Genomic DNA, 25,431 nt, shown 5'->3' with positions numbered 1-25,431 from the left:
GAGAACATTATAACCATTCTGACCTGATTGCAGCATAGTTGATTCATTTTGGTTTTAACATCATCAGTTGAGGGATAAAGTAACTTACATAATAAAAATAATCAGGCAATTTTAGCTTTCTTATTTTGTAATTATAAATATAATCTACATGTTAAAGAGTATAAGCTTATTATCAAATTGAATATAATTTAATATAAATATAAAATAGTTTGTTTAGTGAGCTAAAATATTATAATATATTAAAGTCCAATCTTATTATTGTCCATTAAATCCTACAAATTTTTTTTTACTTTTATATGTAAAATATGGTATGTGCATATATATATATATTATACACATATATTATTTATTTACTAGAATTCAGGAAATGTATTTAACCTACTCCAGCTTCTATTAAATCATTTGTAAAATGGGTAAAATAATACTATCTACCTCATAAACTGCTGTGAAGATTACATAAAATACAGCATCTGAGGATCGTAACACAGCACCAAACACATCATAAATACTCAAAAAATAATAGAGTAAATATATATTTTATAATCCACTTTATTCTTGGGGCTAAATGTACACCACTTTGGAGTCACTTGATTTTGTTTAGATTTCTTATTCATAGGTGATTCTTTTTCTCAAATAAGCATCCTTTGCTCCTTTGAGCTTTTGCTGAAGATCGTTTTTAGTGGTCTCTTTTACATAATTTCCAGATAGAGAAACATGCATGAACATTCTAATGCATTTCCAGGCAGTTTATTGAAAAAGCTGAGTCATGTTTCCCTAAGGAGTCCTTATGGTATCACAGTGAAAAATCCTGGGGCATGTCTGAGCTGAAATTCTCCCCCTGACATTTAAAGTTTTTAGCCAATTTAGCAGAGCCTAAATGGCAGGAGTCAGGTGAAACTCCTGGTCTGTTTGCTTGCCAGTGCAAACCATTACATTGCCTCATGGAATAAAGAATTTTGAGATTGTACAGTTTAATAGGACAAAGCTTGGACAGTGACATCAGTCAAACCTGAGTTTGAATTTCGCTTTTTGTTCTTCCACTTAAAATTCAAATTCCTCTACTATAAGATGGAGATTATTATTGTTATCTCAAATAGCTGTTGTGGAGACTAAATGAAGTAATGTATGTAAAGACTTGAGCTCAGTGATACATTAGAAGATCTTTGTATATATAATTACTCTTCATAAAGTTGGGGATATGAGAAGCACTTGAGAAATGTAGGTGATTATTCCTTACCACATACTTTTTGGAGAACAGAATCCTGGAGGATGTTTGTCATTGGCTTCTATCTTTTTAAACATGGTAATAAATACTTAACATCAGAAAGTGCCATGCACCCACTCCGCCTATCATGAACAACACTACAGATAATTTGTTTTTTTTAAATTGAAGTATAGTTGATATACAATATAATATTACTATTTTTTCATTAAGAGAAACTATAAGAATATATTGAAAACAAAAATTGACTTTTTTGTGTTGATAACAAACATCTGCACACATTAAAATAAAAGTAAAGAGTTTTGCGGTGATATTCATAGATTGTTAGAATTGTGTGTGTGTGTTTGCCTTTCTCTGATTTTGTCATCTGTGTTTGCTTTGTCACCTGTATTGTTGTAGAAAATGTGGCCAAGGATACCAGTAGCTCCAGTTTTAAATCTTAATGTTTTAGCCACTGTGTAAGGCTGACTAGATGTGCTCACTGAGTCCAAGGTTCCAACATCCTGGGGACAGGGGCCAAGTGTTCACCATGGGGCTAATAAGCTCTGGCTATATTCAGGTGTACAGTTCCTAACAGGGTGGCTCAGTGAGAAAGTAATTTCCAGATGGAGTATCTTCAGTGGAAGAGAAAGTACTCTAAACTGTAAAGAAACCAAATATATGGTCTTATCCTGATTGAAACAGCTCTCATAAAGAAACATATCAAAAATCAAAATGAGCATCAGTCAAATTCAGTGCATAATTTGTTTACAGGAAAACGCTTTGGCCCTCTAGGGAATAAATTATATTAGATGTGAATCCTTAAATCATTGAACTCATTTCATGAAGATTTCTGTAATGAAATCATAGATTAACATTTTCAGTAGTGTAGGATATCCAGTGATGGATACTAATATTGAGAAAAGTATGTCTGGGTTCATTTATCTTCATTTCAAAAGTTACTTTAAAAAGTACTCTTTGATATATACAAAAATTCCATGTACTATTTTAAGTTTAAATGGCTTGTGTTTGGGGAGTTAGAATTCACCATATAATGCTGTTAAATTTTGTAATTAATGACTCTGCTTGTTTGGCATGTGTGATATCCATTCTTTCCTGTGTAATAAATTGATTGTTCTTTATGCTAGAAGTGCTTCTGTACTTCTTATTCTTAATTTGAAATGTATACTTATTCCATTTGTATTCACATGTGAAGACTATGGATAAGATAGAAGGAGGTAAGAGAGTGAATGAGAGAAAAATTAATATTTTGATTTTACCTTAATGTGGTACCAGGTAACTTTAATTTAGTATCAAACACTATATTGTTTTTTTACTAGTAATGCAGGATTTAATTTCTCTGTTATTATCAGTTAAGTTTATCAGCTATTTTAAAATTTTATTTATGTCATGAAAGGCATAAATAAATGACATTTTTAAAGAAATGTGAGAAATCTACTTACCCTTCGTGAAACTTGAAAAATGTCTATCTATAAAATATATTTGGAATGTGGGTTTGGCAATGTGGGAAGGCTGAGTGTTAAGGAACTTCCAATACTGTGCTTGATGAGACAACTGGTTCTGGTTATCTGCCTATTGCCATAAAAAGAATGCTTCAGTATTCACATCACTAAAATTAAACCATGGGTTCTAATAGACATTTCTATTTATTTTTATATCTTTTTGCTATTTCTTGGGCCGCTCCCGCGGCATATGGAGGTTCCCAGGCTAGGGGTCGAATCGGAGCTGTAGCCACTGGCCTACGCCAGGGCCACAGCAACGCGGGATCCGAGCCGCATCTGCAACCCACAGCTCACGGCAACGCCGGATCATTAACCCACTGAGCAAGGGCAGGGACCAAACCCGCAACCTCATGGTTCCTAGTCGGATTTGTTAACCACTGCGCCACGACGGGAACTCCTTAATAGACATTTCTAAATGTCTATCAGAATATGGAATTTTTCCATCTGAATATACTTTATTAAAATAAGTCTTTGACAGAGAAAATTTTTTTATAAAATTTCTGAAGAAGCAACGATAAGTCTAGAAAGACCATGTTTAAAATTCCACAGAGGTTGAATTTCCACTACTTAAAAAAAAAAAATCTCTAAATTTCTATACCTTATTGCATGTAATCTCTGTTATGCTGATGACATATTAAGGTTTAATGTTGTACAAATAACCATATGGAAAAAATGCAGAAGGAAAATTGCTACCATTCTAAGTTTGTAAAAATGTTTTCTGTAGGATTTCTTCTATTTTTTATATTATCGAAAAGGATAATTTCTCTTAGGTTTACATATAACCATAGGAAGTAACTGAAAATGATAAAATAAAAATTTTAAGCATAAAGTCATTTTTTTTTAAAAAAATCTAGCTGTATTTTCTCCTGAAGAAATTTTAAGACTTCTGAGTGTTTGGGAAATTAAGGCTTGTTTCGTGTCTTTAAAAAACACTAGGGAGTTCCTGTTGTGTTGCAGCGTAAACAAATCCAACTAGTATCCATGAGGATGCAGGTTCGATCCCTGGCCTTGCTCAGTGGGTTGGGGGTCCAGCGTTGCCATGAGCTGTGCAGACAGGGCTCGAATCCTGTGTTGCTAGGGCTGTGATGTTGGCTGGCAGCTGTAGCTCGGATTGGACCTCTAGCCTCGGAACTTCCATATGACATGGATGTGGCCCTAAAAAAAAAAAAAAAAAGAAGTAAATTCCCTACTTGTAATTATCAATGTCCAGGAAAACTGTCATGGGAACAGATTGTTCTTCTCTTCTAGGCCTTTATTTCTTCTTTTTTCGGCTTTATTTAGATGTAATTGACATATAACATTTTATAAGTTTAAAGTATATGATGTGTTGATTTGATACACAAAATGACTGCCATCATAGCTAGCTAATACTGGCATCACGTCACTTCATTACCATTTCGTTTTAGGGGTGAGAACATTTAAAATCTGCTGTCAGCAACTTTCAAGTATATAAAATAGTGTATTAATTGTATCAGGGACTTGGAAAGGGGTCCAGAGCAAAATTAGAAACAAATGAATTGCTCTGTATGACCATCATGAAGGCAGACCAAGTACTGCAAGAAGCGATGTCATCTGGGTCTGGGCAAACAGCCTCTGGGGAAAAGCTTTGCAATATATATGAGTCTAAGGACCTGAGGACCCAAGCAGGCAGGCCAGCTATACGTTTGAGAGTAATATAGGCACATTTGGCATTTTTGACATAAAGCAGTGCAGAAAAGATTTTGTAGTGCACGTAGTTCTGCAGGCTTAGTCTGCAGGAGGCAGGATCTCTTTCCTTTATCTGTGCTCCTTTCCATTTTCTTATTATCCCTATGGTGGTTTTTGTGAACTGTTTTTATTTTCTCTTTGAGGAAACTAAAAAGGATGAAAACTTTGCCAGTATCTAAGCCCGTGGCTATTCCACAGCCTGTGACTGTGGGCTCAGCCTCTGCTCTAGACATGCAAAACCTGTAAGAGAGAATTCAAGAGGCAAAATTTGCTGGAGGAAAGATTATGAAACAGCAAGCAAAGGAAAGCTGTCCTTCCTGTTTCCCTAATACACCGTACCTAGGAAATTCTCTGCTGGATTTTATCTGTCACTGAATTTCATTGTGTAATTATTTCCTAGCCTCATAATTTTCACTTTTAAATCAAAGCTAGATGGCTTTGGAGTCTCTTTTTTCCTTTTCATAGACACTTGTTCTTTAGCTTTTGTTTTTTTTTTGCAAGAAAGAAAAAGAATAATAAGATTTGCCCAAGGTAGGCTGCATAAACTTAGTGGGTGTGAGGGTAGAATGCGACAAATCAAAGGAAATATTCCTTCTTCTAAAACATTGTCAATTTTACTGGATCAGACTATGCATTCTTCTATGTACAGATTCTGAAGTGAAGTCCTGTATTTTGTTTTTCCTCAAACTCTACAATTAACTACACAAAATAAAGAGCACAAGCTTGCTAGATTTTCAAGCCATGAACAGAGAAAATAAATCTGTCTTTTTATACAGACTTTTGATTGAGGTAGAATATACGAAAAGTTGTTTCATATCAAATTATTCCATAAAAGATTTAAGTTTTAGAAGTGTTCAAATTATAAATGTATGAGAACACTTAAAAATACAAATATTTATACATAAAACTTTGAAGTAATTATCTCTTTCATTTTTAGTTCAGGAGTAAATTAATGGAAAATTGTGTTTAATGGAACTATTCCAAATAATAGCATTTGATGCTCTGTATAAAATAAAAATTCTTCTGTAAAGGATGGAAAATGAGATTTTAGGGTTTACATTAAATAAACATATTAGTAATCATTAATCCATTTTATTTGGAAAAAATGTTTTCTTAAAGAAATTCCTAAAATCTATACTTTTTCTAACTTAAAGAAAATTCACACAGTATTTTATATTTGAGTTAATTAAATGGAATCAGTGAAGTCATGGTGGATTAGTGAGCAAATTCAAGCTCAACTGTTCTAGCAAATGCATTTTCCTGTTAAAAGCATATGTAATCTCAAGGTTTTAGGTAATTGGTCCTTAGAAAATAAGCTTTAAATATTTACCCTTATCAATAAGCAGACTTAGGTAAAAACTCAACTTTGTGATGAAAAGTAAAGAGTGTATATATATATATATTTATATATAGAGAGAGTATATTTATATTTATATATTATATATATTATATATACAGAGAGTATATTTATATTTATATATTATATATACAGAAAGTATATTTATATTTATATAAAGAGTATATAAAAATATATATATATCTTTACCTTACATTATTTGGTTACTGAAATGTAAATTCTAACATTTTCTTTATCTAAAGATAATAGCTTACTAGAACTTTGCATTCTCAAAGAATATTTGCATCAGTAAATATCTTCATTCTTATTAGCTAACTTGAAATTGTGGACTATAATATTTGCTGAGGATTCATCAGTTTCCAGGGTATATACGTTTGTGGCAAAGTATTATTAAAATGGAAATTTAAGTAAATTGAATATATTCCCCTGAATTTCCTATATTGTAAATAGGCAGTGTGATTTGATTTTTCCAGATTTTCTTGTTTACTAAATTGATACCACAGCTTCTTAAATTTTCCTCCTAATCTACACAGGTGAGTATAGGAAAAGGCAATATGGACAATTAGACTACATCATTGTTGAGTTTTAGAAGTTGGGTAATTTTGCAAAGCTAATGCCAGGTACTGGTGTGTGTGTATTTATGTGTTTGTGTGTGTGTGCTCATATGCACACGTGCTTGTGTATTTTAATTCAAGAGATTTATTGTGATTGTTCACCTCTGCTATCAGTATTTAAATATTCCCACAGATGGATCATCAGAACAGTTACAGATGGTATATTTGAATTGCATGTTTAAATTGTTAGTGTGCTGTATAAACTTTAGGCACATCTTTCTTCTCTAGAATATATGAATATTTATAAAGTTAAATCTAGTTCTTCCCTCTAAATGCAGTACTCCAGTTATCATTTTAATACCATTGCAATCAGAGATCAATAAACATGTTATGCTTTTGTATTCTATGTATGTAAGACTAAGCAGATGGGAATATTTATCTGTTTGGAACTAAGTGTATATAAGAGTGGAAACAGCTAACAAAAATATTTTAAAAAATCAAGTTGTTAAAAAAGAGAAGTTAATATTGATATTATTCTACTTCTGAGATCATTTAATTAAGCTTTACCAATATAATTGAATCTTTGTATATCTTTTGCAGTGCTTTGATTTTATTTAATGATTTGTGTTGTTCAAAGACTACATTTAATTTTCCTTTCAGACATGCTTTTGGAAAAGCAATTTTGGAAAGTGTCTATATTTTCTATCTTCTCATAAATGGCTTTAGTATGGTTTATTGCCACCCGATTCTGGCAACATATATAAAAAGCATTTATTTAAGCTAATATAATTTTCTCAGATGATATATTTAACAGATCTTTGAAATAACAGCATACTAATGTTTTTAACGTAAATGTTTATTAGAATGCTATAGGAAGAAGCTAAAAACACTTAAAATTTTTGAAGAATTGTAAATGCTTATCCGTTACAAAATATAAACTTATTATAGTATTGTTGCTGAAATTTGGCCTCTGTTGGTTAGTGCCAAATTGAAACACAGAGGCCGAGTTTTGGGTAAAGGAGAAAAAAAAATAGCTTTATTACTTTGCCAGGCAAAGGAGGGTCACAGCAGGCTAATGCCCTAAAGACTGTGCCCCCATTGGGAAGAATTGCAAGGAGTTTTATAGTAAAAAGGAGAAAAAAACAGGTTTTCAGATGGAAATCAGGATTGGGACAAACCATCCATTCTTCTTTGTTGGGGGACTCCTAGTCTTCAAAGCTGGAGTTGGAGGTCTCAGTGTGATCATAAAGGTGGTTTTCTAGGTTATTGCCCAGAATAACAGTATTTGCAACAAAGGGCACATTGATCAGAGATTAGAACAAACTAGGAACGTTCCTGAAAAACATCATGTGCTGATAATCTTTAACCCAAAGGCATTTATGCTCAGGGTGCCTAATCTTTAGCTTACTGTTGTTTGTGTTCAGGGTGCAATTAAGCTAGGGAGAAGGACAAGGAGGGCTCTAAGCTGTTCAGTTTTAAAGTATTCATTTCCAAAAGAAGCATAAGGAATATAACTTTTCTCTTAGATGTGTACGCTCTTATATTATTATGTGTATTCCTTGAGAGGGACGCAGGCTCCTGCCCCAAGGCTGGACTATTATTTCTTGACCGTCCCCCCTTGTTTTTGCATCCCCTTCCTTCCCTGATCAGCAACTATCTGAACCTGTCCCTAGAGACTCAGAAAAGGTCATGGTGGCTGAAAGAGGCCCATTTCCTAAGGACAAGAAATGGGGGACACAGAAAGGCTTTTGTGCCCTTGAGTCCCATAGGGGCCTGCTCGGGTTTCAGTATCACATACTTAGAAGACAGGTAGGCTAGAATGGAACAATGTATGTGAGGGGCTTTTAAAGCTTCCCTTGTAAGGATCAACCATAAATGCACAAACTTACAGTTAGGTCAGTTGATATTTTCCTGATTAATGTGGTCCAAGGGATGGGCTTCTTTTTAGTACATGCTGGTTGTGTAACACTGGTTATTTCTCAAAATACAGTGTGAGTCGAAAGATAGTTAGGACACAAATAAAGTACGTCACTTCTCCCTGGAAAGCAAGAAAACAGAGCTGTTTAACAGTTGTAGACACATACTTTAGATTTGTATAGAACTGGGTTTTAATTTCCATTTAGCTGGTTAACATAAGTTATCTGGAAAACTTTTTTTTTTTTCTCATATGTTTTAGAATTCAAATATTTTAAGGCAAAATAAGTACATAGTTAAAGGTGCCATCATTTTTTTTTTGACAGATTTTACTGATTGGTGGTGTATGTTGCAGTATTAAAAGTTTTCATACTTTATTCCACGTTATCTATGTCATCTGAAGATTACTGGTGAAAGAAGCATATATATTCTGGAAGTTAATGGCTCCCTGACTCAGTACATACCCTCATATCTACTTGTTACTTTTGCTAAGATGATTTTTTCTTTAAAAAAGTGTTTTGAGAAAGACTCCAGATAACTCAGGGAAAAAGGCGCAATGATAATGTTCAAATAAAATATGTAATTTTGTTCCCTGATACCATCCAAAGAATGAGGTCAGCGCTCCAGTAACCCCAAAACAACTGAGAAAGCACAGAGTTGACGAGTATTAAGTGTGTAGCACCTCAGGAACCAGAGGAGTGCCTATGTCAGCTCTCAATTAGTGCAGCTCCACACTGAGAAGGGGATTTAAAAACAATAGGACATCATTAGTGGACATTCATAGTACAATATTTCGCCAACTTACCAAATGTCTGTTTATGAGCCATCCACAGGGAACCATTAAAAAGGAAAGCAATTTCTTAGCTCCATTGGTAGTCCGTGAAGTCAAACTTGGGCCCCAAGGGTGAAGTTATAAAGGGAAGGGGAGGGAAAAAAACCACATACCTACCCACTGATCTGTGTTTGTTAGTAAACCTGACATTGTTTAGTGCAAAATCAAACTTAAGTCGCTTAAGGATCTTTGTCTTGAATTAGCAATTTGAAGAATTCCAACTATCTTGGTTAAAAGGTAAGCATTTTAATATACCCAAACCTTTGATTTGGAATGCTTTTACGTCTTCTAGGAGATAGTGACTCTAGACGGAAGGCTGAAAATAACCTTCCAGAAGTTGTGAAATGCCCAATAGCTGTAATCCCTTATCTGCCTTAGTATATGATCTCCAATTTTTTTTCTTCAAATGCCAGTTTTAACCTCCCTGACAAAGGATTTAAAAAGAATTTTCTTTGCAATGGGGCCTAAGAGTATGCTTGGAAAGGAGCCAGGGAGACCATTTGCATATGCAGATGCTGCTTATTATCTGTGAACTTAGGTATGCCTTCCCTTTTCCCAGGTAAAAAAATGTTATGTTATAATAAAATTAAATATGAAAATAAAATTAAATGTAATAAATGAATAAATGTAATCTATACAGTTATAAATGTAATAAAGTGTAATAAAATTACATATGAAATTGCAGTAGCACTTATGGGTTCCCCCTGGAATATGCATACTATCCAAGAGTACCCTTTCCTCTTCTTTTTTTTAATATTGAGATTTTTTTAGTCAGGAGATTAATTATAAGTAATGTCATCACTATCATCTTTGAAGATTTTGTTACGTATTATATGCACAGCGGTACAGAATTGGAGCAGTTTTCTAAAAGGAAAACATACATGAGAAAAAGAATTTATATGAAAAATGAACATGACTGGTCAGCTTTAGAGAATAAATAATTTAGTTTTAGAATTCTGTGGTGTATAGTATCTAGCTGTTGCATAATTTTGAGTTCACCAACAGGGAGAAGTAGAAATACATAATCTCTGTTTTCCTAAATGGTAATCTAGAAATTAATCTTCCCACCTGTGTGTGTGTGTGTGTGTGTGTGTGTGTGTGTGTTTGTGTGTGTGCATAATCTAAAGGTGCTTTTAAATCATATCAAATGTTTAGAGAATTGACTCCAATTTTATTTTCCTATGTAGACAAACTTACTGAATATAAATAAGTGCAATTAATAATTTAATCATTGGAAAATATACTAGAAATAATTTGTTTCTAAGTGTTCATTATTCTTTCTCACTGTATAACTTTCTTCAAAAATGCTAAACTAAACTGGATATTGGCTAAGCTCTTATCATTACCGCTCTTACATCCTATACCCCACCTTAGAAATTAAATACAAAAAACCATAGTGACCAACAGAGTTATGGAAGATTTTTCAGGGAAACAGATAAAGAAGGGATGCATTCTACAATCCATAGCGAACACATTTAAGGCCCTCGCAATACATGCGTATTCTCCAAGGTCCCTTGTCAACCCTTTAGCCACCAATGTTTGTGGTTATAATAGCTGTAGATATTCACAACTACTAGACCCTGCCTGGTGGAGTATCTTATGCATATGTGTGTATATATATATGTGTCTGTGTGTATATATATATGTGTATATATATATATGTGTAGTATTAGTATACTAATATACTAATATATATATATTAGTCAAAACAATTCAGTCCAACCTATATATATAAAATATATATGTATGTCCAGCCTATATGATATATTATACACATAATATAATATATATTAGTCAAAACAATTCAGTCCAACCTATATATTATAATATTATATATATATTACTATATGTATATGTATGTGTGTGTGTGTGTGTATATATATATATATATATATATATATATATATATGTATTAGTCAAAACAGTTCAGTCCAACCTAACATTTATCTGTCCCCTATACCCAATTTCATTTCATTTCATTAGACTCACTTTAGGAAAAAAAAAAAAAGCATAAATATTAGGTTACCTTTTTAGAAAGCATTTTAACAAATAGCTTTTGTTGCCATTGTGCCTCCTTGGGATATCGTCATTTCTCTCCATTTTGGCTCTCCACTGAAGGAAGGAAGCTTAATGAACAAAATATTCTCAGTCTATTAAATCCAAATGGGCTTTATAGCAAGTCATGTAAACTCTTTGCAAACTATGAGAATTGTCAGAGGAAAAGAGAGAGTGGTGTATCTGAGTGATATGTGCAGAGGAAATTTTATGAATTAGGTACACTGCTCCCAACAAGGACTGGCTGAGAAAAATGTTGTCAGTTAAATGACCTGAGTTTCACTGGTGAAGGAAGAGAAACACATTCTTTCAGTTGGGTTTAGTTGAGTAGCTGAATAGCTGACATCACTTATTTTTAGGAAGTATTTGATAGTAAATGGATTGGGAAAGGAAACCTTTGAGGGTATTTTCAGTCATACACTGTGAGGTAAAAGGAAATCATGAAATCTGGTGAAAAGATATTGAAACTGTATAAAAGGGAATTTGGAGCACAAAGGTAAAATCTTTCCACCTTAGATAGAAGACAGAATAATGCTGGAGATGCAGAGAGATTTTTGAGATGTAAAGGAGGGTTTCTGATGAAATTCATGCAGAAGAGGTTTCATCGGGAAGGTGAACTAATCTCGATGTGAATATTGGGTGGTTGTGAATAGCATGGATATTATAGTGAGAATGTCAGGATTTCTATGGGAGAATTTCTTCACTTACTACCTGTGCAAACCTACTTGGGCTAATTATTAACCACTTCTTTGCTTAATTTCCTCATCTTTAAAATGTATTTAAAACTATTTTCTCACAAGTTCATTTTTAAGATCAAATAAAACCATGTTTATGAATGATTCAATCTTTTATGGATTAACTTTTGCCTCCCTGAACATCATATGTTAGACTCCTAACCTACCATACCTCAGAATATGACTGAATTTGGAGATAGGTTTTTAAAGAGTAATTAAGTTAAAATAGGGTCATTAGCATAGGCCCTAATCCAGTATGACCAATGTCCTTATAAGAAGAGATCTGGACACAGATTCAGAGGGAAGACCATGTAAAATCATAGCAAGATGGATATTTACTACCCAAGGAGAGAGACCTATGGAGAAACCATCTCTCCCTTGATTTTAATCTTGGACTTTTGGCCTGCAGAAAATAAATTTCTGTTGTTTAAACCACCCAATCTATACTAATTTGTGATAACAGCCCTAGAAAATTAATACAGTAACTTAATCAATGAGCACAAAGTGGATGTTAGCAGCTGCTAGAGTTAGGAAACTTGGATTCTCAATGATAATGGAAAATGTACATGTTAATAGGCTTTATCAAAAGAGGTCACAGTTAGCTTGCTTCCAATTGACTCTCTCTAATTCTGAAGTTTGGAGTTTTGTTAGAACTTCTGGGATTAACTTTATTAAGCTACCATTACTCTCTACCTTTTCTGAACAGCAGTGTGGCACTCTGAGAAATCTGCCTTCAAAGAAAAAATACCAAAATACTATTCATTCATTTTGCTTTTATAGCTACTCTGCTTTTGGCATATTTTGAGGCAAGTTACTTTAATATATCATAGAATACAGCAACTAACTAACAAAAATGTAACAGGGGATATTTAAAGATAATTTATATCTCTTAGAGATAGTTATGATCCAGTTACATGTATTTGCACTCTATTGACTCAGATTTATGAGATCTCAAAGCCAGAGAGATAAGCAGTGGTTTACTTGAACTTCTACAATATATGGCCCATATTTTCACATTTTGGCATGAGGTGGGTTCAAACAAGGGAAGATCATTTGAAAACATCTTAGGTAAAGATACTTACAATTAGGGCCTATGATCTGAAGATATATAGATGAAGGCATAATTGGAGAAAAGACATCGTATACTGAGATGGACTGTTTCAAATCTCAGCCTGCCTTCAGTCTTTCTGGTCCTCCATATTTATCAAAAGTTCTAAAATTTATAATGGACTTTGATGCACGCCTTGGTGCTTTTGCTTATAATTCTTACTCAGGTTTGGATGGCTTTAATCATTCTTACTGTCTCTACCCTGATCAATTCCTTCATCGATTGATTGTCGTCAACTAGTCCAGCCTCTTTAAGAACAGAAAGTGAACATTTCCATCATTTGTGCTTCTAAGATATGTTGCACGGATATATTTACATTAACATCACTCAGTAATTCAGAAAAATTTTGGATCATCTACTTCGTGGCAGGCACTGTGCTAAGCACTGGTTGTACTTCTGGGAAAGCATCAAAAATCAATGTTTCCCTTCATTTCTTCTCAAATCTTTTTGTGATCTTCTTTAGAGTAGAAAGTTTGTATCCCTACTCATTACAGCGCCTATGCCTAATGCTTGTTTGGATACAGTAGACTTGTTATAGTCTTTTCTGAAGTTTATACTCTGTTTAATGTATACACATTACTCAGTATTTGATGGGCCAGAACTCCCATTCCTATACCAAGTTGAATAAGATAAAAGTAGTTTTATCACATTTTGTGTAATTATTGAATTTTTTGTATATTTTTAAATCATGGTGAAATACATATAAATGTGTTTATAACAACAAATGATGAGAAAATACTGGGTTTTAAGTGGGTTTTAAGTGGGATACCAAATAGAATAATAGTTTTTCATAGAAAATACTGTATATTCTAGGATATTTATGTTGTCGAGGAGGGTGATGGTGAAGATGGTGATACAGAAACAGCACATTTGAATTATCTCTTTACATACACTGATAATGTAAGTGAATGTGATTATACTATCCCTTCAATATTCTATTGCTGTCTGAGGCATTTAGGAAAAGAATGTTGGGTAAATACTCATGGACTATGACAACAATACTGAATTCCCTGGTCTGTCTGATCCTCAGTATGCCTCTTGGAAGATAGAAAAAGGTGCACTTTAGTGTAAAAGTTTCTGGACAAATGCGTATATAATCTCTTATTAGAGCATTTCTTTGTACTCTGTTTTAATTTTGAGATTCAAATGCTCTTCTTGTTGTTGGATGTTTCTTAACATTTATTATTTAGTGGTTTGTTCCTGTCTTCTGTCCCTATCATTTTTGGCCTAAACTCACATTCTTAGGAAGTCAATCTTTTTTTTTTTTTTTTTTTTTTTTTTTTTTGTCTTTTTGCTATTTCTTTGGGCCGCTCCCGCAGCATATGGAGGTTCCCAGGCTAGGGGTCGAATCGAAGCTGTAGCCACCGGCCTACCCAGAGCCACAGCAACTCGGGATCCGAGCCGCATCTGCAACCTACACCACAGCTCATGGCAGCGCCGGATCCTCAACCCACTGAGCAAGGGCAAGGACCGAACCCGCAACCTCATGGTTCCTAGTCGGATTCGTTAACCACTGCGCAACGACGGGAACTCCAGGAATTCAATCTTGATAGCACAATATAACCTTATCATACCGTTTTTTAAAGGCATCTACTGCAGTCACAATGCATTTCGACATTTGCTGTTTTATTTCATAAATTTATGTCGGGCCCTGTGACACTCTCCTCTGAGTTCTTGATCTGTAAAAGCGTCCATGATTGCTGCTTCTTGATCTGTAACAGTGTCCATGATTGCTGCTTGTTATTATGTCAAGGTACATAAATGCTAAACACAATGGTTTAGAAAACTAGTTCAGTTTCTCCATTAACTGATTTACAGACTAAAGATAAAAGAGGGTAAAAAAAAATCTTTTCAATGTAGGTTTATTCTCTGCTTTGATTCACTATTCAGACAAGTGTCTAGTCAGAGGAGGAGAAAAATAGGAGGTTTGTGGGTATATGGTTAACAAATGTGATTCCAAAGCCTTGAAATTGCTTTTCATTCATTCTATTTTATATAAGGTTTTCACAACTGAGTTAAAATTAGAACCATGGTCTGTGGCTTCTTGCAGATGTGTTTTAAAGTTATGATTATTATTTAAATTTTCCAAGCTTCCCTCATGTAAGCATATCTGCATTTGTATAAATTCACCTGAGATGGTTTTTTAAACAAGTTGGAATGACAAAAGAAGTGACCAATGTTGCCTATTTTAAAACTTAAAATTTTGTAAAACAAGAAAATATTTGACATAAATGTTCCAAGAGGATAATCATTCATTTAAAATTAATTTTAGCATATTATTTTATCTTACAGCTACCCAGGATTTGTTTGAAAACAGGTGTGGTAAAATATGCATACAGGGTCATGAAAGAAGCTTTTATCTTCAGAGATTCTTAGAAACAGGGAAGCACAGCATGCCACTCAGGGCTACATAGGGAAGCACCAGGGTCAGTCATGAGGAAAGGAGTAAGGGGAAAACAGTGACAAGAGCCTTTACTGTGGTTTTCGTGGGGAGGAGTGGCAAGGGAAGCATCTAAGCAGATTTAGGCTTTGAAGTTGGAGTAATTTGGGCAGACTCTGGGCTGTAAGGATCATCACCATCACCAGCTGGCTGATTGCTGTCTTCTCAGTGACTAGGACAGGTGGATAGTGGCCCAGAGTGTGAACCTTGTGAGATCCAGACAAAGGATCTGTTGGGGGAATAGGCTCCTGATTGACTGATTTGTATATAAAGGCAAGCTCACAGATGAGTTGTTTACTATCTTTAGGAATTACCTGGCTTTGCAAGAGGCATTTCTCCAGGCCCAGGAAGGCAGCAGACATCAAATCATCAGAAATACATTGTTCATATGTGTTTAAAATTGTAAACCTATGAACAATACATAAAATCTTACCTGTAGATAAGATTTCTAAAATGTTTTTTAGAGCATGATATCCAAGACATCATTGCTAGACCATTAATTATACTGCCAGTATAAGGAAAAATGTGGTGCTTGGTTTCTTGTGCCCGAACTATAATAAAAGACAATTACAGTTTACAGTGAGCTTTAGTTTATAAAGACTTACACAAAGTATTTTGTTTGTCTTGTCTCAAACTTGCAAGGGTGGTTTTCCCCATTATGGGAGGAAGAGATATGTATAAAGAGATTAAGTTACTTGCTAGAATCATTCTATCAGTAAATAACAATGAAGTCCAGCCATCTACTTTTAAATCACAATTGTTTGCTCCTCTGCTTTTCTGACTACTCCTCTGGTGAGTTGCGGGGGGGAGGGGAGGATTAGGGGAGAGGCTTAGCATGCAAATTTTCATAGTTTTGGGTCTGACTGAGCTTCATCAGCTTCCTGATTATGCAGAGGGCTTAGAGAAATTAAGCCATTTTGAACTGTTTTCCGCACTGCTCTTTTCTCTTCCGTATAGCATCAGCTTTCCATTTTGATCTGTTTTTTTTTTTTTCTTAGATGTTGTACTGAGAAAAAAATCAGTGGGGTAATGAAGTTAGAGCTGAGAAGGGATAGAATCAGGGAGTCAGTCCACACTCAGATAATACTGTTCTCAGCAGGGTTGGCAACATCTCAACTTTCCTTAATTAGAGTGAGGGCTGTGGGCAAGGATGGGCTTGGGGCTGTGTAGAGGAAGTTACAGAGAATGAGAAAGCAAGGAAGAAAAGACCTGGACTCTGTTATCACTTAATGTTATCACATTAATGTTCACATTAATGTTATCAAGGATGGAAGAATCTTGCCTTTTGATACAATAGATATTTAAAGTTATTAACATGATAATGAATTAGAGATCTTTTAGATGGGGAGAAAGGTCCAGGAGACAATCTGGTCGAGGGACCATGTTGCAATAAAAACAGAACTCAGACTGAACTGGCATTTTAGTTTTTAAAATTTTTTATTGATTTGTGAGAAGTAGAATTTAATAAGAGATTGGCCCAGAAATGAAAGAAAATGGAAATACATATATTTACAAAATATGTCATATGTGCACTAAAATGGAATGCTGGAGAAGATAGAGTCATCCAAACAGAGCAAAGTGAGAGGAGAGAAGATGATGTGGTAACAAAAATGATTAATGCAATTCCATTTGTTAACAAGTGTCATTGAATTGAACAGGAGGAACATCATGTTTATCTATTTTGTTAATTTGAAAATTTAATGGTTAATTGTTTTTAACATCTATTCAGTTCTAAATCAACAAATATCTTTTGACCTGAGATGTGTTTATTGGTCCTGAGACAGACATAAATCCTAAATAATGGAGATGCAATAAGTGATGAACAAAATTTTTGCTAAAAATTGTCACAGCCCAAATTTGAAGCATGTTCTGCTACTTGGGAATTTACAATATAGTTTCTCCTCTGAGGAATGCTGCTTATCACTGTAATTCACCTTCTTTCTGTATATTGTTTCCTGATGAGCATTTATATTTTTGGAGCTTTATTGTCTCTTTAGGAAGATGTATGTATAATTTTATAAGACACTGCCAAAAAATTTTCCAATGTATTTGTGCCATTCAAATTCACAGCAGCAATGAATAATAGTTTCAGTTTTTACAAATCTTTTTTTTTTTTTTTTTTTTTTTTTTTGCTATTTCTTGGGCCGCTCCCGCGGAATATGGAGGTTCCCAGGCTAGGGGTCTAATCGGAGCTATAGCCACCAGCCTACGCCAGAACCACAGCAACGCAGGATCCGAGCCGCGTCTGCAATCTACACCACAGCTCACGGCAACACCGGATCCTTAACCCACCGAGCAAGGGCAGGGACCAAACCCGCAACCTCATGGTTCCTAGTCGGATTTGTTAACCACTGCGCCACGACAGGAACTCCAGTTTTTACAAATCTTATCCAGTATTTGGTATTGTGTTAAGTTCTTAATCTTTGCTCTTCTAAGGAGTAGTTAAATGGAATATAATGATGGTTTTAATATTTATAACCCTGATGAGTAAAGATCTTGAGCATTTTTTCAGTGTGGTTATTTACCATTTATATGTCTGCTCAGCTAGTTTTCTAATTTATTATGAGTCATATATCTTTTTTTTTTTAATTTTTCATGTCTGAGTTCTGTATATATTCTGCTTAAAAGTCATTTGCCAAATAAATGCCTTTAAATATTTCCTCACAGGCTGTGACTTGAGTACTTAGTCTTAATGATAACTTCTGATGAAAAACAAATTTTAATTTTGGTGAAGTCAGTTCATCAGATTTTTCCTTTATGTTTAAATGAATCCTGCAAGTTTTCAAGTCTAATATTTTCTTTGTTATTTATTAGTTTATATAATCACCAATTTTTCTTCTTTACCATGTGGCACAAGTATATATAAAAAACATACTTTTATCTTTTTGTTTGTTTTGTTTTTAATGCTTTTTTTTTATGGCCATAGACGTGGCATATGGAAGTTCTCAGGCTAGGGGTTGAATCAGAGCTGCAGCTGTCAGCTTGCGCCAAACCCTCAGCAATGTGGGATGCGAGGTGTGTCTGCGACCTACAGCTCACGGCTCTCTGAGTGAGGCCAGTGGTCAAACCCACATCTTCATGTATACTAGTTGAGTTCGTAACCTGCAGAGCTACAACGGGAACTCCTTATCATATTTTTAATTATTGATATCTGAAGTAGTTTATTTCATGCAAAAATCCTATTACTGTTTTAGGGGCAATTAATAATTACATTGCAAATAGAAACCCTTTTCTCTATTTCCCTTGGAATTATTGTCTAGAATTTTAGTCCTATCTTAATATAGAAATAGATGCTATTAATATTGAAATGAGAAAAATGTACATTAAATTGGTATTCACATTTTTATACCAAATTTTGTACCCCACCATGCCTCTGTTTGTATTTCTTTTGGATTCACTTTTCTTTTTGTCAAGTTATGTCATTTAGTTTTAATTCTTTCAATCATGTTATATAGATGGAAATAAATTCTTAGTCCTTATTTCATCTTCACTCTGAATTTATATATTATGTGTGAACATTGAATTAAAAGATGCAGACTAAATTCAGAATAGTGGTTGCCTCTCAGACATAAGGCAAATGTGATTTTTTGAAGTGTAAAATGTGGATTTTAGTTCTAGCTAATGCTTTATTTTATTAAAAATATCTTTTTTTAAGCAAAAAAATTTTCTAATGCTCAAGAAACATTAATGAAGAGATACTAAAAGCCAAATGAAATATTATAAAATTTAACCCCACAGCTTACTCAAAGTGTTAAACAAAAGAATTACCATGTGACCCATGGTATATACCCAGAAAGAATTGCAAACAGGGTGTCAGATACTTGTACAACAATGTTTACAGCAGCAGCAACAATGTTTCATCCCAGCCTAAAGATAAAAATAACCCAAGTGTCCTCTAACAGAATGGATAAACAAAACATGGTAGCAATGGTCCCCAACTTACAATGGTTTGACTTAAGATTTTCGATTTTTATGATAGTGTGAAAGCAATACGCATTCAGGAAACATACTTTAAATTTGGTTCTTTTCCCAGGCTAGCAATGTACAGTATGATACTCTCTTGTGATGCTGGGCAGGGCAGAAGGGCCACAGCTCTCAGTCGGCCATGCAATCAGGACCATTTTGACCAGTCTTTTTTCTTCTTCCAGTATAGTATTCAATAAATCTCAAGGTATCCAACATTTATTATAAAACAAGCTTTGTGTCAGATGATTTGCTCAACTGTAAGCTAATGTAAGCATTCTGAACATGTTTAAGGTAGGCTAGGCTAGGAGTTCCCATCGTGGCCCAGGGGCCAACGAATCCGACCAGGAACCTGAGGCCGAGGGCCTGATCCCCGGCCCTGCCCAGCGGGCCAAGGATCCAGCGCCGCCGCCAGCTGTGGTGCAGGCCACAGACGCAGCTTGGATCCCACACCGCCACGGCCCTGGATTCGACCCCCAGCCTGGGAACCTCCATAAAAATATCTTTTGTAAACGCAAAAAATTATTAGCCTTCATTAAGTTTTTTATACATGGCTTTTGTTGTACATCTCTCTGAATTTTTATATTTGAAAGATTGTATAATAGAAATGGAAAATAGAGTAAATATATTTACTGTTTCCAATCCCTTATATCTAATGTAGCATAGAACAGAAGAAAATATTTAGGGTCAAATACTGGAAAGCTTTTGCCATTCACTCATTTAGCCTTAGAATGATTACTAACAATAAAGTACATTTTTATCAGTCTCTCATTTTATGTCATTATTTAGTTGATATTTAGTTATTTTTAGATTTTCATAGACCTTAATCAATTGTTCTTTAGCACTACGGATGTGAATAAAATATTCTTTGCACTAGGCTATTCATTTTTCTTAAACATCAGTCCATTATGGCAGTTATCTATCATATGCTTCAGTGACCTTTGTGTTGCTGTAAAGGCAATTAAAACCTTTTTTAAAAGAGAAAGTAAGGAAACACTAAAATTTTGTTAATATAATTTTGGAAATCCATTTTACTGAATACTTTTGTTGCATGATATACATTCAGCTGCATATGTATGACATACACATATTTCATATATATGTGTATGCATATTTAGACCACTGTTTTATGCATGCATAAAAACTACCTAATATAATACATATATTAAATAAATACTTTTTTATGATTTAAACCTTTTTAATTCTAAATTATTTAATATATTCAAAGTAAATGAACATCTGGCTTCAATTTTCTAGTTCTATGCCTTGTTTTAATAGAGATTAAGAATTCATCTTTTTTGGAGTTCATGCTGTGGAACAGAAGATTGAGGACCTGGTGTTGTCTCTGTGGCAGCATGGGTTTGATCCCTGGCCTGAGAACTTCTATATGCCCCAGGTACAGCCAAGAAAAAAAAATCATGTTCGTTGACTGAGAAGATTAATAGTTATATTTGTTTTACTTATTTACTTATCTATTTATTTATTGGCCACAGGGTGAGTGACTCGATGTGAGATTTCAGTTCCCAGATCAGGGATTGAACCTGGGCCACAGTGGTGAAAGCACTGAATCCTAACCACTAGACCACCAGGGACTCCCTAATTCATACTTTCAACAATGTGTCTTCACAGTTGCACTCAAGCTCCTTTGAAAACATGCTCTATTCAAAGTAGAATCACCTGTTATTTTCTTAAACCTATAGAAGCTGGTTTGTATGCCGTTATTTTTTTTTCTGTGAAAATGACTGCCATTACCACCATTGCACTAATATACCTCTATAACTCCATCATCACATCATTCACTTTCTCATTCACCTCCTTTTTCACAGAATTGTAGAATTATGATCAGACTTCAAATCCAGTCATGACTAGCTCTCTAATTTGTGGGGCTTAGTGCAAAATGAAAAATTGAAGCCCTTTTAAAAGCTGTTAAGAATATCACAACTGCCTTAATAAAACTTTAAATGAAATTGAAGTCCTCCTGAGCAAGTGGTCCTGTGCTCAGCACAGATTGCACCCACTGAAGTAAGCCCGAAGATCAGATTCTCCTCTCTAGGGACCACAGGCAAAATCCCCCTCTCCTGGAGTTGCATTTTACCACATGGAAAAGTCCCTTTCTGGCTACTCTCTTCAGTTCCTTGAGATGCAAAAATATTTTGTAACACTGACTTCCTTTGGAAGATATAAACTGTCTAGACCTTAGTGTCAATTTAAGTAAACCTGTATCTTTCTCTAAAAAATTAATAATCAGTCCTGGAAAATAAAGACAGCACATGGCTTTTATATCTTTGAGCTATTGTTCTTTAATATAGGAAAGAAATCATACATTTATTAATTATTAACAAGTATCAGCAATTATTGATGGGATTGAATATTGGGTTATCAAAGTCTATTAGGTTAAACTATACAATTTCTCCTGAGTGATACAAAATAAAATGGAGTAATTACAATTCTCTCTATACTGTGTTACAATGTAACCTTGTAAACTATGAAATTCATTGAAGAGGAGTTGATTTATCACTATCCAAAATGTAGCTTCTAGGTGGATTTCCCTCTTCAACATTCACTCCTTTTTGTCCTTTATCAATCCATGATTGATGAAACATTTTCACACATTATTGATAATGTGAAATGTGACTGTGCTTACATAAGATGGACATTTTTCAAGTAATATAGTATTGCAGAGATTAGGCTTTATAAAAAATTTAACAGATTCACAGACATGGAGAACAGACTTGTGTTTGCCAAGGGGGTGGTGTGGGATAGACTGGGAGTTTTGGATTAATAGATGCAAACTGTTAAAATTAGAATGGATAGACAATAAGGTCCTATGTATAGCAAAGGGAACCATATACAATCTCCTGGGATAGACCATGATAGAAAATTATATTTAAAAAAAGATTGTATAGATATGTTTGAGTGAGTCACTGCTGTACAGCAGAAAGTGGCACAACATTATGTCAACTATATTTTAATTTTAAAAAGCTGATAAAAATAAAATATAATGTGAGAAAGAAGAATGATATATGTATGTGTGACTAGGCCACCATGCTGTATAGTAGAAAAAAAATGTATGGGGAAATAACAATTGAATACAATAATAAAAAAACAAACAAACAAACTCTTTTGCTCTTGAGAAAAAAAAAAAACAACAAACATTAAATGTGAATACAGAAGCAAAACAGAATAGAATGGTAATAAAATCTACCCCTCTTGGTATACAGAGTGCCAAAAAGTAGATGGAATTAAAGGTAAAACAATAAAGATATAAAGCTACATTTTCCCAAATAACCTGTGTATTCAAAAACTTGCAGTCAGTTAACAATATTTTAGTTATTTTTCCTATCTATAATGACCAGCTACAAAAAAGTGTGAAGAAAGAAATATGAGGTGGTTTGGTTTTAATTTTTTGATAACAGGCATAGGATATTTGAGTATAAAAACAAAAAAATTAATGGTTTAGTTCCCCATGGCATGTATAAATGATAATTACAATTTAAATTTTAATTCCAATATGAAAAACCGAACTCACTTTTTTAAAATTCTTTTTCATCTCTCTTTTATTTTATTTTTTATGGTTAATTTTTTTTAATTTCCCCAATACATTATTTTTCTTTCTACTTTACAGCATGGTGACCCAGTCATACATACATGTATACATTCTTTTTCTCACATTATCATGCACCATCATAAGTTACTAGACATAGTTCCCAGTGCTACATGGCAGGATCTCATTGCTAATACATTCCAAAGGCAATAGTCCACATCTATTAACCCCAAGCTCCCAATCCATCCCACTCCCTCCTGCTCCCCCTTGGCAACCACAAGACTATTCTCCAAATCCATCATTTTTATTTTCTGTGGAAAGATTCATTTGGACTGTACATTAGATTGCAGATATAAGTGATATCATATGGTATTTATCTTTCTGTTTCTGACTTGCTTCACTCAGGATGAGAGTCTCTACTTCCATCCATGTTGCTGCAAATGGCATTATTTTGTTCTTTTTTATGGCTGAGTAGTATTCCATTGTGTATGTATACCACATCTTCCGAATCCAAACATCTGTTGATGGACATTTGGGTTGTTTCCATGTCTTGGCTATTGTGAATAGAGCTGCAGTGAACATGCAGGTGCATGTGTCTTTTTTAAGGAAAGTTTTGTGTGGATATATGCCCAAGGGTGGGATTCCTGGGTCATAAGGTAGTTCTATGTATACTTTTCTAAGGTATCTCCATACTGTACTGTTCTCCATAGTGGTTGTACCAGCTTACATTCCTACTAACAGTGCAGGAGGGTTCCCTTTTCTCCACACCCCCTCTAGCACTTGTTATTTGTGGATTTATTAATGATGGCCATTCTGACTGCTGTGAGGTGGTATCTCATGGTAGTTTTGATTTGCATCTCTCTAATAATCAGAGATGTTGAGCATTTCTTCATGTGTTTGTTGGCCATCTGTATATCTTCCTGGAAGAAATCTCTATTCAGGTCTTTTGTGCATTTTTCTGTTGGTTAATTGGCTTTTTTGCTGTTGAGTTGTATAAATTGCTTGTATATTCTAAAGATTAAGGTCTTGTCAGTTGCATCATTTGAAACTATTTTCTCTCATTCTGTAGGTTTCTTTTTGTTTTCTTTTTGGTTTCCTTTGCTGTGCAAAAGCTTGTCCGTTTGAGTGGTCCCATTGGTTTATTTTTGCTTTTATTTCTGTTGCTTTGGGAGACTGACCTGAGAAAACATTTGTAAGGTTGATGTCAGAGAATGTTTTGCCTATGTTCTCTTCCAGGAGTTTGATGGTGTCTTGTCTTATATTTAAGTCTTTTAAGCCATGTTATGTGCGTGAGGGTGTGTTCTAATTTCAGTGATTTACATGCAACTGTTCAGGTTTCCCAGCAGTACTTGCTGAAAAGACTGTCTTTTTCCCATTTTATGTTCTTGCCTCCTTTGTCAAAGATTAATTGACCATAGGTGTCTGGGTTTATTTCTGGGTTCCCTATTCTGTTCCATTGGTCTGTCTGTCTGTTTTGGTACCAGTACCACACTGTCTTGATGACTGTGGCTTTGTAATATTTCTGAAGTCTGGGAGAGTTATGCCTCCTTCTTGGTTTTTGTTCCTCAGGATTGCTTTGACAATTCTGGGTCTTTTGCAGTTCCAAATAAATTTTTGGATTGTTTGTTCTACTTCTGTGAAAAAAATCATGGGTGATTTGATAGGGATTGCATTGAATCTGTAGATTGCTTGGACTTCCCGTGTGGCTTGCAGCATAACTGCTCAGCGTTGTTTTTACAAACTCACTTTTGAGAGTCCTGCAAAGTACTTTTAATTGTATATTCAGTTTTGGAAGACATTAAGTCCTAATAGCATCAGTAGTCAATTTACTATAAAAAATCATTTTAAATGTAACATTTGACTGTTTTAAAGATATATAAATTGAAAGGAATTTTTCTAATGTATAATTTTTTTCTGTCAGATTGTTCAAAAAATTGTTGGCTCTTTTTTTCTCTTTCTGGTCTCACTTGGTTTTCTATTTCACTCATTTCTATTAGTAACTATATTTTATTTTCCTTTTAACTTCTATGTGCCTTCTATTTTATTATGTTCTAAAGTTTGATACTTAGTTCAATTATTTAATTCCTCCTATTTTTATAACACAAGATTATAAATTTCTTTCTAGGAATTCCCATCGTGGCTCAGCAGTTAATGAGCCTAGCTAGCATCCATGAGTATGTGGATTTGATCCCTGGCCTCACTCAGTGGATTGAGGATCCAGCATTGCTGTGAGCTCTGGTGTAGGTTGTAGATGCAGCCTGGATCCCGCATTGCTTTGGCTGTGGTATAGGCCAGCAGCTGTAGCTCTGATCCTACCCCTAGCCTGGGAATCTCCATATGCTGTGGGTTCAGCCCTAAGAAAAAGGAAAAAGAAATTTCTTTCTGGTACCACTTTATCTGCCTCTCATGTTTTATTAGGTTGTATTTTCCTTAGTATTTGTAAAGGGTTGATAAATATATTAGAATTATCTTTTCATTATTCTCTGATACTGCTTTCTG

At 34.4% G+C, this 25,431-nt stretch overlaps 1 protein-coding gene and 1 non-coding gene across 6 annotated transcripts in view; one reads left to right on the top strand and one right to left on the bottom strand.

Moving 5' to 3' along the window:
- The window catches only part of SGCZ (sarcoglycan zeta), a 1,021,521-nt gene that overhangs the window by 438,021 nt on the left and 558,069 nt on the right, over positions 1-25,431 (top strand).
- TRNAE-UUC lies at positions 20,909-20,980 on the bottom strand. The gene has a single exon. It is a non-coding gene; the product is annotated as a tRNA-Glu (tRNA).

This window comes from Sus scrofa, chromosome 17, assembly GCF_000003025.6.
Source record: "Sus scrofa isolate TJ Tabasco breed Duroc chromosome 17, Sscrofa11.1, whole genome shotgun sequence".
Classification (NCBI taxonomy): Eukaryota; Metazoa; Chordata; class Mammalia; order Artiodactyla; family Suidae; genus Sus; species Sus scrofa.
Note: the sequence above shows the minus strand (reverse complement) of the source record. Positions and strands in the feature narration are given on the sequence as shown.